Genomic DNA, 18834 nt, shown 5'->3' with positions numbered 1-18834 from the left:
AAAAAGTTGGCCTTAGAGCCCATCTTAGTTAAGGAGTCAGAGGTCTCGTTTCCCACGATACCCACCAGTCCCGGGTCCCATGTTCGCAGCAGGCTATTATGTCTACCGACATAGTTCAGCCTGGATTTACAGGACTCAACTACCCCTGATGTGGTTGGGGGCAGACACATATAGTAGATCTGCCGCTCCATTGTTTTTCCACAACAAAGTTCATCGTTTCTTGAACCGCATACACCCCCGCTTGAAAAACAGATGCATGCATTCCAAGAGCAAAGTGTAGTTTTGTCCTGCTGGATTCCACGTAGACCCCAGAGCCGGAGCCAAGCTCGGTCCTGGAGCCATCCGTGAAACAGTGTTTGCCGGGCTCATTTTCAGAGTTTAACTACAACTGAGCCTCTGGCAGCACTACTCTGTATCTCTTTTCAAGTACGACTCTTGATGGCATAGAGAGAATCGTTCTATCGAAGTCTATGCCTTCTCTGTTTTCCAATGCAAGACAGGGGCCCTACCAGTTCCCATTGTGTTTCAGCCTGCAGATGGCCTTCAAGGTCTCTCCTTGAATGAGAGCATCAAGCCGGGCCTGAAGTAGTCGGAAATGCTCCGGAGCAACAGGTGACCACAGTGCATTGCAGTCTCGATAAGGCCCTCCTGACTCCCACGAGAGAGAGTCTACTCATCCAGCTAGAAAGCTTGCAGTGCTTTGGATGTCTGCACATACTGTCAAAATTAGCTTTATCAAAAGCCCCCTCTATATCCAAAAAAATGCCCAAAGCGTAGTCTCTCCTTTCGATGGCCCGCTCTATACTAGCAACAAGGTTTTGCAGTACCGACTCGCAGGATTTTCCGCTTTGATAGGCATGCTGAAATGGAGAGAGGGTGAACATTCAGCGACCTCTGACGCATATGCCACTCCACTACCCGTTCGAGACTTTTCAGTATGAGGTCATGTCAGTAGTCATCTCTCCCAACCTTAGGGATGAAAACGATTCTCACCATCCTCCACGAGCGTGGTATAAAAGCCAATGCCAAGTATACAGTGAATATTTTCTTCAGGGCTGCAGTCACTGGCTCTATGCCTTCCTTCAACATGGCGGGATAAATGCCATTTGATCCGGGAGACTTATAGCCGCCAAAAGGTTCGATGGCAAATCGAATAGCGGCTTCATTCACCACAGACCTGGTAACGTACCCGTCACACCGAGAAGGTGTAGCAGCTCTGACAGCAGCCTCTTTCGTTAAAGGCTGCTGCCGGCCAATGCTTATCTGATTTCCTGGAAAATGAGAGTCCATTAACAAGCTGAATGTCTCACTTTGCTTCTCTGTGAAGGAGCCATCAGATTTCCCAAGTGACCCCACCTTTGCGGTTGGATCCCTTTTCAGGATCCTATCACAGCCGCATAATTCCCTAAACGAAGCCCTTTTCGACTCATGAATTAGGTTCTTGTAGTTCGTCTGAATATGGCTGTATCGCTCCCAGTCCTCTGCAAGATTAGTCTTGAGGGCGCGGTTTAGAAGTTTTCTCGACTCACGCCTCAATGTTTGGAGCTCTCGGTTCCACTACGGAACGGTAGTCCGATCAAGGAGAGGTCGAATTGGACAAGCTGACTCCAAACATTCATTTTTGTGTTCATTTTTGTGTTCCGCAACGCCCCCCTAAACTTCAGCCAGTTTATTTTTTTGGGCTTTCTAGGGGGCAATGGTATTTGTGCCTCCTCGACACACTGAAACTCAATTTACCTGTGGTCCGAGCTCGAACCTTCGGCAAGGACTCTCCAGTTCCTGATTGACCACCCAAATTTTGATATTGATACACACATGGGCTGTCTGCCCTAGTTGTGTATGTTTAGGCAAGAGGAAGCGATAAACTCGAAAAGCCGAGAGTCCCGCTCATTGCATTTGCTGCTGGCCCTGCGTAAGGAAAATAAGCAGATGGAATCCCAAATCTCACCCATCCGCTTCTACCCTTATAACACACTTCAGCAGCTACCAGGTCCTAACAACAGAAGACTCGTCACAGTGAAATGGGATGATACTATAAGACCGGTCCAAGGTCTATTCGAACTCCTGTCATTTAATACCGTGGCCCCTTTCAACGCGCTAAGGCCACAGAGGCGGCCCCTAAAGACCCAGGGCTCTCGCACTTATGTTGTTATATGAGGTAATGTGAGCAGCTGGGTAATCTGTCTACATAAGAGTGCAGTAGCGGCTATGGAATGCTGCAAGTTACCACAAGAGAAGCCTCTTCCTTTCCTTCCCGGTTACTACTCTTGGTTTGCGAGAGGGTCGGCCAAAGCCTCGTTTTGATGCCCGGGTTCTGGGCCCGCCGGCAGGACAGGACATCAGCTGTGGACAGATCGGGATCCGGAATCCAGCAGATGACCTTCCTGAATGATACACTCTCCTCCCTGTAGACCGCGAAAGGAGTGGTCCTCATGTGGGGCACGTTTTTTACAGCGATGCTGATCCACTCGAAGGTGGCCAGAGATGCGCACGTCATCCTTATGTTGCCGTACTTTGTCTCATAGCCCTTCGCGGCTTTAGGACCGGAGGACGCAACCCAACGCATCAGCCGGCTTTTGCAGTATTTAATTTCTGCATCAGTCAGCTGATGGTCAGGCCCGAGCTTTCCAATCACAGCCATAGGTCGTGGGCCAGCAGCTTTCTCACCACACCCTTGCATGTGCTCGGGCGAAAATCCAGCTCGCCATCCTCCACTGACAAAATTTTCACCTTGCAGACAGCTGTGTTGGATTTGTTGTCGAGGGGCGGTTAGACCGCGGCACAGTAGAACCATCGCCCACCACACTGACTGGCGCCGTACCTTGGGGGGTCGTGGCGTGGATATTAGCATCAGCCTCAAGGCAGGGGGGAGGATACAGACGCAGAAGGGCCGAGAGAGCCGCATGAGGATTTCTCCCGCATGAGCCTTCCCTGCCACTTTCTTCTTTCCTCTCTCTCTTCGATTTCCCGGTTCCTTTGGGAGGTCGTGCCGCCACCGAAGCAGCCTCACAACTCAGGCCTCCGAAACTGGGAAACGTTTTTCCGTCTCTGAAGAAGAGGAGATTGCGATAGTAACCGCCGTCTCCTCCAGGATGCGCTCTCGCTCATAGAGCTGAGAGTCTTGGGTAATGGTTGGGGACTCCAGAGTCCATTCTTCTAACTTGACTTTTCCTTGTAAGCAACATATGCCTTTCGATTCGTCCTTGAATTTCAATGCCAAGCAATGTTCACACACTACTGACATGGTACCTATTGATACTATACGATCGTCCTTGTAAGAAATCGAAGGATCGTAATTCATGGCAGAATTTTCTTTACTTACCCAGGAATTAGTAACTCATGCTGATGATTCTCTGGCTCTTTGTACTCGATGTCTATGTCTGCGGAGAACCTCGCGCTCTACTGAAGATTCTCTCTCTCTCTCAGCTCTATATCTATCCCGAAGCGTACTGAGTCGAACCTCTCGTTCCATTGACGATTATTCACCTCTTGCTGAACGTACTCTTGTAACATTCACTGTACTACGACCTATGTTCGAACGACGACGTCTTCCAGACATAACTTTATGATTTCTGTACAAAATTTACTCAGTTCTATGAACAAATTGTCATATTATTATTTAGTATGTGCCGCAGTAAAACATATCTAAATAAATACTTACCATTTAAAAACAAAAGATAATTACTGATGTAATATGCATACTCTAAAGGGCTATCTATATTAAATCAACAATGTGTTTAAGGTATTTAATTGGATTAGGATCGCTTCGAAAATTACCCATTAGTTGTAGTGTTGTAAAGTAAAGTAATATAGTCGTTGGAATGGATAGCAAATTTAACGTGCTCCGATGTTATGATATCCAGCTGATTTTGAAATATAAAATTTAGTAATTAGCTTTTATAACTTTACAAGTTCTTGCATGATTTTTTTTACCTTGGAGAGCCAATGCTTTCAAGTTCCCAAAAATTTCATTACAATGAAATACGTAAATAATAATTATGAAAAATTTACTTTATTTTACATATCTTAACTCTATAAATTATTTTTTAAAGTACGTGTTTAGCCAGTGAGCCTTTTCGGAGGTTAATATTTTCAATTTATTTATTTTCTGATTAAATTACTGCCGGTGGGTTTGAATCAACCCGCGAAGTCTTCACGGCAATAAACAACAAATAAACAAGAACATCGCTGCCATCTCCAGTGCCAGCAACTTCGACTGAATCTAAAAAAAATAAAACAATGAGTCAGTAAGCGATTCTTAACTGCTTGGAGCGTTCGACTGCATGTCTAGAAAAAGGCTTGACCGATATCAAAGAAATTCAAGCCACAATGATGGATATTACGAAGAAGGCGTTGACTGTAGATGAAAATAAGAATACTATTTTGGAGGAAATGAAGGAAAACTCGAACAGCTTTTACACGCAGCTTTTAAAGAAAATTTGAAGCTACATATTTGTTTCATTTATTCCTTCGCAAACGAGAAATAAATTGGAATACTTACATAAAAACGTTGCAATAGCCTTTCTTATGTTTTCAGCATCATTATTGAAATCGGACATGGGAGCGTTTTTTATTTCATTGTCGATTACCTTTCCGATTCTTCTGAAGCGGGCTTTCAGATGGCCAAAAGCATTTTCAACTACCCTGTAGCATTTGGATAGCTGGTGATTGAACACTTTTCGTGCATAGGAGAATCAATGCTAAACGGTTAGGGTTTCATGCAAGTTTCCGAGAATCTGAAAGCCGAATCACCTATGACGCCCACAGAACTTTAACGTCAGAAATTATTCTTCCTTTTTCTTTGAAGATATGGTTCTGTAAAGTGCTTTTCATCTTGCAATTTTCGAAAATAATTGAAAGCTTGCATCGACCAGGGCACCCGACATTTATATAAGATGCTTTCCATTTCAATTCAACCGGGCTATTCGGGTCATGTTCTTCGATTTAGATGTAACTCAAATATGTTGCTCTCTGGTCAAAATAATGAGACACGTATTTTTTTGTTCGCCCGAAAAACATTTTTTTCAAGAGTTATCGGCAATTTTGTTTTTCGGCTCAAATTCGATTTTTTTTAATTATGTAAGAAAAATTTTTTTTTAAATGCCCATACCTTAGTCAAAAATGAACCGATTTTAATAATTCTGGGTTCAGAATGATCGTAATTACTTACACGAGCGACTTCATGTAGAAACAATTGCAAAAAAGTAGTTGAAAATTTTTTATTTAGCAAAAAAGAAAAAAAATTTAAATTTTTTCGAAATTCAATATTTCAAAAAGTGTATTTTTGTTTTTTTTATAACTTTTTTTAAATCAAAAGGACATCTCAAACTTTAATTGAGCTGAATGCCTAGTAGCTAAAATGCGTTGTTTTTGAGTAATGAATTTTTGAGTAAAAAACCTGTTTCGCCCTTTTTGTTTTTTGCAAAATAAAAAATTTTCAACTATCTTTATGCAACTGTTTCTACATGAAATCGCTCGTATAAGTAATGACTTCATGCAGAAACAATTGCAATAAAGAAGTTGAAAATGTTTTATTTTGCAAAAAACAAAAAGTGCGAAACACGGTTTTTTACTCAAAAATTCATTACTCAAAAACAACGCATTTTAGCTACTAGGCATTCAGCTCAATTAAAGTTTGAGATGTCCTTTTGATTTAAAAAAAGTTATAAAAAAAACAAAAATACGCTTTTTGAAATATTGAATTTCGAAAAAATTTAAATTTTTTTTCTTTTTTGCTAAAAAAAAAATTTTCAACTACTTTTTTGCAATTGTTTCTACATGAAGTCGCTCGTGTAAGTAATTGCGATCATTTTGAACCCAGAATTATTAAAATCGGTTCATTTTTGACTAAGGTATGGGCATTTAAAAAAAAATTTTTCTTACATAATTAAAAAAAATCGAATTTGAGCCGAAAAACAAAATTGCCGATAACTCTTGAAAAAAATGTTTTTCGGGCGAACAAAAAAATACGTGTCTCATTATTTTGACCAGAGAGCAACATATTTGAGTTACATCGAAATCGAAGAACATGACCCGAATAGCCCGGTTGAATTGAAATGGAAAGCATCATAAAGAAAGCGATATCTGCAAATGAAGAATTATTGTGTACATTTTTAACAAACAGTTATTCAATTACAATCCTACAGTCAACAAGTTCCAGTAATACTGTGGAATACCACCCCTTATAAATAATTGTAGTAGTCCGTACAGTCCTTTGCAGAGGGTCTGACTTCGATATGGCAGGAGTCTATAGCTCCAAAGCATTGGGGAAAACCTGGGGCCTCAAAGCCTTTCAAACAGTCGTCCACTTTTTCGTCATTAACGATATTTCCACTCAAATAAACAGGAGCAAGGACTTTCCACCCCTCACAGCAGAATGACTGCAACATGTTAAATACAATCGCCTTAGAAACACCAAAAATACGTCCTACTGCTTCATACCCTGCGGAAGATCGCAGTGTGTATAAGGCGATAGCAACTCTCTTCTCCAGTTGTATGAAGTTTCTAAAGAAAGAATCTCGCTTGGCGATTTCAGCTTTTCTTGCAGGGTTCTAAGCCCCCCAGACGAAGTTTTAAAAAAATTTTTGATATGAATCGATATGAAAAAAAAAAATTGCGCTGCAACAAAAGTTGGAACCCCCCCTAAATCTTAGGGTCTGCGCACGGGCCTGCTATAGATTATCTTTTCGGGTTAACTCTGAAATAACCTTAACCTCATAATATGTAAACGTGCTTAAAGGCGAGCGTAGTGGATAGTAATAAATATTGCTTATTTACATTACATGCCGCTTTGTGAACCTTGCTTCGCAGAGCAAGTTACAATATGGATGTATATATATGTATGTATGTACATATATAATACTAGCGGACCCTCACCCGCTTCGCTGGCTTAAAGAAAAATAAAATATATAAATGAAAAGTGTTCTTTGTTTTTTTCTTGTTTCATCGTTTATTTCATGCTCGGCCATTATTTTGTGACTTATTCTAATAACAATGTTTTATTTATTTTAGTGACTTACTCTAATGATTGTAAACTAACAACTTATTCTAAAGCCTTCTGATACACAAAATTTTTGGTTTTATTTTCATGCGGTGTATAAATATAAAGTAACGATGGTTTCCCTACTCGAGAACATCCTACATACAGTTGCCCATGTCCAAAGCATGGATAAGTTAGGTCAATTCCACATAATTGCAGTGTTTGACCTTGAGACTTATTTATTGTAATAGCAAAAGCAAGGCGAATGGGAAATTGAAGTCGCTTAAAATCAAAAGGCAAATCTGTTGAAATCATTGGAATACGCGGAATCAAAACATCTTCACCTTTAAATTTGCCTTTCAAAATTGTTGCTTCAATTACATTGTTCATTGTCCGTTTCACTGTCTAGTTCTAGTTCTAGTTTCGGTTGATTGATATTTCGCAACATAATGATCACTGCGCCGACTTTCAATTGCAAACGATGTGGTGACAAGCCAGGCAAATTAAGTGAATTCAAAAATTCAATTGGATAATTCACTACATCGTCGGGATTAGTGATTGAATCAATTGATTAATAGGTGACAACTTCACCTGGAATTTGAGTCAAAATACTGGCATTGATTTCATTGACATCGACATTTTTGGCAGCTAATATAGCTCTCTCGCTTAGCCAATCTTGATTTCGATAGTTTTGTGCAATATTTGGGAATACATTTTGCACTAATTGTACTCTTGATTCTGTTACGGTACAAAAATTAGTTGGAAGTGTAATCATGCCTGTATTCTTATCAATTGGCTTTCGTCCATTTCCAATTTGCAACAAATGTTCGGAAAATTCAGCAGCTGTTGGATCATTCTGTAACTGCACAAGAACATTAGTAGTTAATGTGAGTTTTTGAACATATCTCCACAGATTAGAAGATTTAAGGCACGCTCTCTATTCATCAGCTGCTGTTGATTTGGGAATAACAGGCAAAGTTTGTCGAAAATCACCGGCCAATAGAATTAGTGCACCACCAAATATGTTTGTGTTATTTCGAAAATCTTTCAGTGTTCTATTTAAGGCTTCCAGTGATTTTTTATGAACCATCGTACATTCATCCCATACAATAATTTTACATGTTTGTAAAACCTTTCCCATTCCAGAATTTTTAGAAATGTTGCAAGTGGGTTCTTCATTTATTTGCATATTTAATGGTAACTTTAATGCAGAATTTGCAGTGCGATTGCCGTCCAACAAAGTTGCCGCTATTCTAGACGATGCCAAAGCCAATGCAATATTATTCTGTGATCGAATGGTGGCCAAAATTAACGACAAAAACAAAAACGTTTTTCCAGTCCCACCTGGTGCATCTAAGAAGAATATTCCTCCTCTTTCATTTGCAACATTGTCTATAATTGTGTCATATGCCTGCCTTTGTTCTGTGTTTAATTTTGATAGGTTTGTTGTTACAAATGTGTTCAGATCATTTCGATCATATTCTTTTTCACGTCTTAATTCTGCATTGCATGCATCATGCATCGGACGATTTGTTGCGATCATACCTAACTCACTCAGAGTTTGCAATCATCAGGCAAAATTCTTCGATTTTAATTAATGCCTCATTATATAATTCATCTGTATAATTCAAATTTGGATTTGCAGTAATGCGACGTACTTGATGTAGGATATCTTCAGTCATGTATTCTTGGTAAGTACTCCACAATTCTTTTGGGTTTGCTGGGAAACTTGTAGCAATAATGATGGCAAATAGTGTTCTTATTTGGTGTGGAGAACTTGTTGCACATGCATCCATAAGAGTTGCATCCCACTGATTATCATTTTCAAGCAAATTCAATTCTTTGCATGCTTTCTGATAAATACAACAAAGATGACCATTAACTCGTTTCAAACTTTCGAATGATCTTGGGCCGGGAATATCAACTCAGAGTAAAAGTAAATAGAAACATTCCACTTTACTTGGATGCACAGTGTAAAGTCGTCCAATTGCATCACCCAAATGAACACCTGGATATCCATCTACAGGTATTCTTCGTTGCCTTTGTACCCAGGACCTTGATGATGCATTCCAAGTATAATATTTAGGAACATTTGAATAAAGCAATGTTCTTGCAAATGAATCTGTTTCACATAAGTTGGAAAATGCAGTTAGTGTTGTTGCTGGTGGTCGTTCGGTCATTTGTTGAGCAGTATTTTCAGTGAAATAAACACTTTGCTCATTTTCTAAATGGACTGACAAATGAATAACAGCTGGATGGCGATCACGAATTGGAAATGATTGATGATAACTGCTTCGTTGCTACTAATGTATCTTCCCATTTGGTAATTAGTAATTTCATCATTTCGATTTACAACTCCAAATACTGCCATGTCACTTCCTTTATTGATATATTTGCATATGTATTTGATGGATTTTACGAAGTTACAATATTCAACATTTATATGTGCGTTAAATGTTTTTGATAATAATTTGGAATACGGAACTATCCAACGGTTATCGATCTCCACATCTTGATTATTTATTTTCACAGTGACTGTTTTTCCATTATCTTCTGGTGATCTTCTACGGACAATGGATATCCATCATTTCCAGTCATTGTTTCAGCAATTAATTGCCTTGTGTAGTTTTTTGAACATTTACCATCGACCATACATGGAGAATTTTGATTTAACCGTGTGGTACGGTCCTTGAATCAAGTTTTTGGTTACAGTAGTATGTAATTCTAGATCTTCATTTATATCTGGAATTTCAGCACATATAATATGATCAATTTTATCTGTGGTTAGTTTTTGTTTTAACCAAATCAAAATATGCGCATGAGGCAAGCCTCTTTTTTGCCATTCCACAGAATACAAGAAACATTGTACATCTCCGTAAACTTTATGTTTTACAATGAAATCCATTAGAGACTGTAGCTTTCGTCTAAACACTCTTGCAGTAATGTCATGCCTATCAGTAGCTGATTGCCCAGTATATAAATGATTCTTAATATCATCCCATTTCGGATTGCATGTAAAAGTTATGAATAAGTCGGGTCGACCATAATTTCTGACATAACACATTGCATCTTGGGCGTATTCATGCATATGCCTTGGACTGCCTGTACACGATGAAGGTAATATTACCATTTGACCAATGTTAATATATTAACGTTGGTACCGTTGTTAATTGCATCTCGTAAATGTATGTATTCGTCACAGCGTAATTTTCTTTGGTTGAATCTAATGTAATTCAATCGTTCTATTTCTATTTTCGCATACATGTCAACAATATACTGATGAAATAATTTACGACATTTTAAAATGTGATACTCTTGATTTTCTCTTATCATGATTCTGTATGCATAATAATTGATTGCGCTTACAGTTTTATTTGTTTCTTGACCATTAGCTGGATTTATTTGTTTTATATCAATCGAATAACCATCTTCACCACGACAGAACATAAGAGGATATTGTAATGCATCATATTTTCGATGCGTTTCATTAACACGTTGCAGTGTATCATTCCTTCTTTGCAAAACAATATCTCTTGGTTGAAATTCATCTCCAGATATAACAATTGTAACCTCGTTGCTTGAAGTTGGTTGATTGTATCTTCCACGATGTTCGCCGGCAGGCGTTTTCAATGACAGATGACAATCCACCAAAACATTGTGTGTGTGTAATAAATCTTGTAACTCTCTCATAATGACTCTGTTTATATTTCTGGAAAATGCACACCGTGCTTCAAGTTCTTCATCGTTGTCATTAATGAAATAAATTTGCAAAAATTTTGACTCTTGATCGGGTAGTGGTAGTAATGAGCCTATTAAGTGATATGCTTGAATCTGAAAAAAGCCATAATTTGTGTCCATAAAATCTAATGATTCATTAGATGTGTCAGCGAATGTTGTTGAACGTTGAAGTTTATGTATTACCTTGAACGTTGGCATGAAGTTATCGGTTATAATTTTTCCAGCACCAAAAGATGTCATTTGAAAACATGAATTATATGTGGAAATTTATTGAAGAAAATGTTTGGAATCGAGTGATGTTCCCGATAATAATGTAGCTAATGGCTCGGGCGGATATTGTATGTCTGGTAAACGAACTTTTCCTGCAGCGCAACACATGCCTGGTGTTTCAGTTTTGAATTTCAATGCTTGACCAAATCCGCAAATTTTATCCATACTTCCAATGACAACGTATTTGTGAGATGAATAATCAAGTTGTGGATTATATTGAAATGCTGCACCATTCAAATTTACAGAATTGATATTTATTGGCCGATTTTGAGAACGTGACCTAGTATGATCTCTTTGTTGACTTAATCTATCAGCATGATTTTGCTCACTTTCATTTTGTCTGTGATATTGCACATTTCGATTGTGACGTGTATTACGTCCGATGTTAGCATGTCTTCTACCTCTTGGCATTTCTTTTACCGAATCAAAGTGGTCTTCTTTATGTCACTCTGCGCTCTTGATTGCTACTTTTCTTGTTTTTAAACTGGAATTCAAATTAACATACTGTTAGCGCCATCTTTTAAAAATATAATTGAACTGTGAGCACACTTTGAAATGAAAATTACACAGAACAGAAATGGGAAATGATCAGCAAAAATAATATATATTTTTGAAATTTTTCTTGAAAATATCTACGGAAAGTGTGAAAACAATGTCTTTTCTTAAATATCTTAAGTAAAAACTTCTAAAATATTAATTATTTTTGCCGATTTCTGTTGTGTTTATTTTTCACACCATTTATTCACTGTTTTACTTATTATCAATCATTTGCAAAATTAATATATATAGTATATATATAATAGGACTATGAATAAGTTCGTGCGGTTTTACAACAGATGGCGTAACTTGATTATTATTCCATCGATCCACATTTCCAAACATTCATTGGAGAGCTACTGTCGTAAGGCACAAACGTCAGTATAAGTTTTTTATTTGAAGCGTAAACAACAATATTTTTACCACACTTGAAAATGTCGAATTTCGTGCCAAATAATGTGTTTTTGCGGGGAATTTTTTAATATGAAGAAAAAAGCAGCCGAAAGTCATCGTATCTTGGTGGAAGTTTATGGTGAGCATGCTCTAGCTGAGCGAACGTGCCAGAAGTGGTTTGCACGCTTTAAAAGTGGTGATTTTGGCTTGGAAGACGAAGAACGCGAGGGTGCGCCGCCAAAGTTCATGGATACCGAATTGGAGGAATTGCTCGATCAAGATCCGGCTCAAACGCAAGAAGAGGTTGCAAAAACTTTGGGAGTTGATCAATCAACCATTTCCAAACGTTTAAAAGCCATGGGAATGATCCGAAAGGTAGGCCATTGGGTGCCGTATGAATTGAAGCCAAGAGACGTTGAACGCCGTTTTATGGCATGCGAACAACTGCTTCAACGGCACAAAAGAAAGGGTTTTTTGCATCGAATTGTGACTGGCGATGAAAAGTGGGTCCATTACGACAATCCAAAACGTCGGGCAACGTATGGATACCCTGGCCATGCTTCAACATCGACGTCGGCGCAGAATATTCATGGCCTGAAGGTTATGCTGTGTATCTGGTGGGACCAGCTGGGTGTTGTGTATTATGAGCTACTGAAACCGAATGAAACGATTACGGGGGATGTCTACCGACGACAATTGATGCGTTTGAGCCGAGCACTGCGAGAAAAACGGCCGCAATACGCCGATAGACACGACAAAGTTATTTTGCAACATGACAATGCTCGGCCACATGTTGCACAAGTGGTCAAAACATACTTAGAAACGCTCAAATGGGATGTCCTACCCCACCCGCCGTATAGTCCAGACCTTGCGCCATCCGATTACTATCTCTTCCGATCGATGCAACATGGCCTGGCTGACCAGCACTTCCGTAATTACGATGAAGTCAAAAAATGGATCGATTCGTGGATTGCGGCAAAACCGACCGAATTTTTCACAAAGGGAATCCGTGAATTGCCAGAAAGATGGGAAAAAGTAGTAGTAAGCGATGGACAATACTTTGAATATTAAATTTGTAACCATTTTACGTCAATAAAGTTTCAAATTTCGAAAAAAACCGCACGAACTTATTCATAGTCCATTATTTTTAAAATTTTTCGTGAAAATATCGTTAGAAAATGTGAAAACAATCTCTTCTCTTCAATATTTCTGACGCACTTTTTTTATCTCTTTGGTTGATGCCTGAAAACTGCTTCACTTGAACACTTTACCAAATAAAACACTTTCTTGTTAGTTTTAACACTTACTTTCACTATGCACTATTACTGATAACCTTTGGTAATCTTTTAAGAAAACGGCCTTGCTTAAGTACTTTTTTAGCGACGACCTGTTCAGGTTCGTTGAGCTAATGGTTTTGCTTCGGTTATCCCGAAGTGTGGGTGTAAAGAAGAAGTATTTAAGCAAAGTGTTAAGTTAGTCACAGCAGCATTGTGTTACGATTAATTATTGCAGACGGTCAGCTACAGCTGTGCCTGCTAATTTGTATGTTTCTATTCTATGCGAATGCAGACGTGCAGCCACTGCTGTATGAATATATGTATATGCATGTATGTTTGCATTCCATTGAAATGTATGTAATGGAATGAAAATTTAGGCATAAATACTGCTGCGTTAACTTGTACATATGTGAGTAAAATGTACGCTCCATGCAACCGTTTACAATAACAACCACACGCGTAAAAAGAACGCTGCCTCGTGTATACTGTGTGTTGACGAAGAAGTAAAGGAGATTTTAACCAAACATAGTTACAAACCTTCTCCAAATGTGTCTCTTCAATGTGGCAAAGTTTGGTTAAAATCGGTTGAGCCATTCTCCGTAAAGTTCATCACAACGCGAAAAACGGCTGAATTTTTATATATAACTAGCAACTCGTCCTCCTTCGCACGGGTATAAAATATATACCCTATGTCACTCACTGAAAAAATGATTAAAATCGATCCAGTAGTTTTGGCTTATTCATTACTGCCCGTGGCCCGCCCGCGTTAAATTTGGAGTAAAACAATTCCCCTTTCTTTATAGCAAGAAGATTTCCTGCTATTTTTGGGATATCTAAATTCATACCCTACATTTTTGCATATTAACTTTTTGCATTTTTACATATGTATTTATTTTATTTTTACAACAATTACTATATTACAGAATGTCTTTATATACAACGTTCATAGCCTTCTTGTCATTAGACAATACAAACATGTTTTCTCTAGAGGTTACTCTTGAAAGAGCGACATACAGTTGGCCATGTGAAAAACAGTCAACACTCAAATCTAAGCCTGCAACGTTGAAGGTTTGACCCTGAGATTTATTAATGGTCATTGCAAAAGATGTCTTTACCGGAAATTGTAAGCGTTTAAATTGGAGTGGTAGATCCGATGGTATCAGAGGGATTCGGGGAATCAATACATCTTTTCCGGTACCACATCCTGTGAGTATTGTGCACTCTATTATGAAAGTTTTCAGTGATTTTACCAGCAAACGCGTGCCATTGCAAAGTTTAGGTGGACTTAGGTTTCTTAATAAAATAACAGGACAACCTATTTTCAGCTCCATTTTGTGAGGAGGGAGTCCAGACGGGTTCAAAGAATTTAGAAATTCTGTAGGAAATTGAACAGCTTCTTCCAAATCGAGAACAGTATCGACCGAGTAGTATATTTTCGTCGGCGCATCAATCTTTGAAATAATCAAGTTATTTAGGTTAGTATGGTTGCCCAGGGAGTGGGCACACTTGGACGAAGAGAAATTCGTCCTTTGTGATACCATTGTCAAGGAAGTGAGGAGAGGGGAAGGACCGATGAGGTGTAGGGAGAGGGCGGGGAGAGGTGGTGATGGGAAGGTTAGGAGCGTGCGGATTATGAACGATGACTATGTTTGCGTCAACCGCTTAATGCTGCTGATGAAACTCATCAGATTTTTAATGTCAGCGCCAGCTATCTCAGCAGGCGTGGCAAAGAAGTAAGACCCAAGATGCCTGAATCTTAGCCCCGCCAGGGCAGGGCAGCTAAGGAGAAGGTGCTGAGATGATTCCACCTCATCCTCCATACATCCAGCACAGAAAGGACTCGAGATGATTCCAAGTCTCACAGCATGCATTCCTCGCGCATTGTGTCCTGTGAGAGAACCCACTAGATTGGAGAGCTGATATTTTGTCAGCCTCAGAAGCTCACCCGAGCGCCTTTGGTCCACACGTGGCCAGAAGGATTTCGCAACTTTGCACGTTTGTGCATTTTCCCAGCGCTCGCTGAGTTTGCCCGATGCCCATCTTTCCAGGAGCAGACCGCAGGTAGTCAGGGGGATTCCAATTTTCTCCCTCCGCGGGGAAATCGCCTCACATGTCCCTTGTCTAGCCAGCTCATCCGCCTCACAGTTTCCCGCAATGTCGCTGTGACCGGGAACCCAGATGAGGCTGATGTCAAAGAATTCGGACGCAGTCGAAAGTGAGGTCAAGCATTCCTTGACCAATTCCGAATGCACCGTCATAGACCCGAGGGCCCTTATTGCCGCTTGGCTATCGGAGTAAATATTTACCTTCTTGACTGTTAGTACACATTTGAGCAGCCAATCAGCTGCCTCCTTGATTGCGGCTACCTCTGCCTGGAACACACTGCAGTGGTCCGGTAGCCTGAATTTAAGTCTGATGGGGAGCCCTTCGCAAAAGACTCCTCCGCCAACCTTTCCTTCCAACTTCGATCCATCCGTGAACAAGTTCACCAGGCCCTGCCGCCAAGTGTAGCCCCCCGTCCACTCTTCCCTTGACGGGATGTGAGTGGTGAATGTTCCGGTCGGACTAAATGAGGGTATACACTGGTCTGTTGACAGAGGGATGAACTCAAAGTTTCTGAGGATGCTTGAGTGCCCATAAGGGAGATTGAGCTTATAGCTCCAGCCCCTCAGTCTGATTGCGGTACGTGTTGCGGCAGTTCTGCCTGCGATATCTACGGGTACCACATTTAACATTGCGTTGAGCGCCAGAGTAGGAGTCGTTCGAAGCGCCCCACTGATTCCAATGAGTGCCGACCTCTGAACTCTTTCCAGCTTCTTAATCAATGTCGTCTTCTCTAGTGAGTTCCACCAGACTATGACTCCATATAACAAGATAGGCTTTACAATGGTATTATACAGCCAGAAAACAACTCGAGGCGAGAGGCCCCATCTTTTGCCAATTGCGACCTTGTTATTCAAGTTATTTACTTTATCTACTTGTTCGTGACAGAATAGCTCTTTCTTTAAACCAAGATATTGTCTTATAACTTATGTTATCAATGTCAGGATAAACATTGTTGACTAACTCTTGGATGTTGTCTATCAAAACACAAAGGTTTTCTAGGTTAATCCTTCCCTCACTTTGTGTTAATTCTCCATTGCCAACTTTTAGCAGGATCTCTGGAAATAGCCTGTTCTCACGTGAAGATGACGAAACCCTCATATTAGTTTTAAGATCTAATTTATTGACATGCGACCAAAGGTGGGATCTTTTTAGCGAAGCATTTATTTCGTCAGCACGTGTTCCTCGAGTCACAACTGGTAGGATTTGACGGAAATCTCCTGAGAACAGAATTGTACATCCACCCATAGGTGAATTTTTGTTGCTCAAATCGGGCATTGTCCTATCCAATGCTTCCACAGACGTCTTGTTTGACATGATAGCTTCGTCCCAGACTATTAATGAGCAGTCACGCATCAATTTTCCTGTATTGCTCTGTCTAGAAACACTACAGACGCTGTTATCATCATCGGTTGCGATTTTCAGCGGGAGCTTGAATGTAGAGTGTGCGGTTCGGCCTCCTTCCAAAGGAGTAGCGGCAATGCCGGATGACGCAACAGCTAACGCAATTTTTCCGGTAGATACTAACTACTGATGTAATATCTTGAAAAATATTGTTTTTAATTATATGCTGTAAAGAGCCATATACATAGATCTATATGAAAACAAAAATGTATTTAAGGTATTTAATTGGATAAGGATTAATGTTGTACCTATTTGTTGAAATCGCTTCGAAAATAAGCTATTAGTTGTCGTAAAAAGTAAATGACAAAAAATGTTATTGTGTGGAATCGATAGCAAGCTAAACGCGCTCCGAATCAATAAAAACTATTCAAAAACTGTATTTTAATTACAGTATGCAAAATTCGTATTAGTACACCCCCTAATAAATAAAAAAACCACGTATATTTTCAAATTAATTTTAAAACAAATGCTTGAAACCGTTTTATTTTATAGATAATTAACTAAAATAAGGCCAAATAAAAAAACCGCTCACAAAGTGTATTGAAATGCAAAAAAAAAAATAAGAAAGAAAAAAATGAACACTTTTCACAGAAGCAAAATTCGTATTAGTACACATGTATTTTTAATGATTTAAAGAGTAAATAAAAAATAGTTCAGAAAATTAATATTTTGTAGGATACCCTCGTTGCCTTAGAACAGCAGACAATCTCTTCGGCATAGATTCCACCAATTTTTTTGTGAGATTTGGAGAAATCTTCTTCCACTCTGATTTGAGGACTTTTTTTAAATGTTCTCGGTTCCTTATTTGATGATGTTCCAGCTGCTTTTTGAAAATCGACCATACATTTTCTATGGGATTAATATCCGGGCTTTGTGGTGGTGTTTTGAGATAATTTGGACAGTTATAAAGCATCCATAACCTTGTATCCAACGCCGTGTGCTTAGGGTCGTTATCTTGTTGGAATATACATTTTTTTTTTGCAACCCAATTTTTTGGCACCTTTGCGTAGATTCTTTTTTAAAATATCAATATATTGCCTCGCAGTCATAATTCCATCAATAAAATGCAACTTTCCTACTCCGTTTGCCCCGAAACATCCCCATACCATCAGAGAACCACCACCGTGCTTGAAAGAAGGCTGCAGATTTCGTTTTTGAAGGCCAGTATTACACTCTCTCCAAATTTTTATGCGTCCATCGGACATTTTTATATTAAATTCACACTCGTCTGAAAAAATTACCCTTTTCCAAAACCGCATATTTTTGTTTAAATATTGCCTGGCGAATATAACACGCTTTCTTCTATTGACTGAGCTTACATACGGTTTTCTAACCGCAGTTCTGCTTCTAAATCCCAATTTTTTTACATAACTGCGCACTGTTTGAGGTGTAACTTTGATAGAAAAGTATTTTTCTAGTTCTGCAGCTAGTGAAACTCCACTGACGGTGGGGTCTTTTCTCATAAGGCGTTTCAAATAAGTCTTGTGCCTCTGCCCAAGCTTCGCCCTGTTCACATTTCGAAGCTTTTTGTCAATCCTTCCACTGCTTCTAAAAATTTTGACTAAGTTTTGTATTGTAGACACACTTTTCTGCAATGTTCTCGCAATTTCGCGTAAAGACTTTCCGTTTTTGTTCATATTTATTATTAATCTCCTAGTTTCGTTTGACTTTGGCGACATTGCAAGATAACTCCGCGAACTTGAACAGATGTTTTCTTTCACCAAAATTAAAGGATGGCATCTTTAAATACAATCCTTCTTTTTTCAAATGGCGTTTTGTTTGCTCAAATATCATTTTTTTCGCAGAGATATCGCATTTTGAAATTTTCATGTTTCGAAATTTTCCTACACCTGAAAATCGATTAAGATAACATAGACATGATATATTCGATTACTAATTTTCTTGAATTGAGTCTTATTTTTCTTAAAATTTTGTCTCACACCATAAGTGTCCTGACTCACCACATCCCTACACTATCTAACCTTTGGGTACCGAGTCACAACAGCCCTAACCTATCATACCGCGAGCAGGCTTTCCCACAAACTCCAAATTTACATACTATTAATCCATATATTTCATGCCCTCAAACCTTATCTAAATAATAATATTATCTACAAAAAAGTATTTTACAAA

General features: G+C 39.1%; 1 protein-coding gene across 1 annotated transcript in view; it reads left to right on the top strand.

The window, feature by feature from the left end:
• LOC129250821 (metabotropic glutamate receptor-like) overlaps positions 1-18834 on the top strand; it is a 43899-nt gene that overhangs the window by 23836 nt on the left and 1229 nt on the right. The gene's annotated exons all lie outside the window — the stretch shown is intronic.

The sequence above is a fragment of the Anastrepha obliqua genome, chromosome 6 (assembly GCF_027943255.1).
Source record: "Anastrepha obliqua isolate idAnaObli1 chromosome 6, idAnaObli1_1.0, whole genome shotgun sequence".
Lineage (NCBI taxonomy): Eukaryota > Metazoa > Arthropoda > Insecta > Diptera > Tephritidae > Anastrepha > Anastrepha obliqua.
Note: the sequence above shows the minus strand (reverse complement) of the source record. Positions and strands in the feature narration are given on the sequence as shown.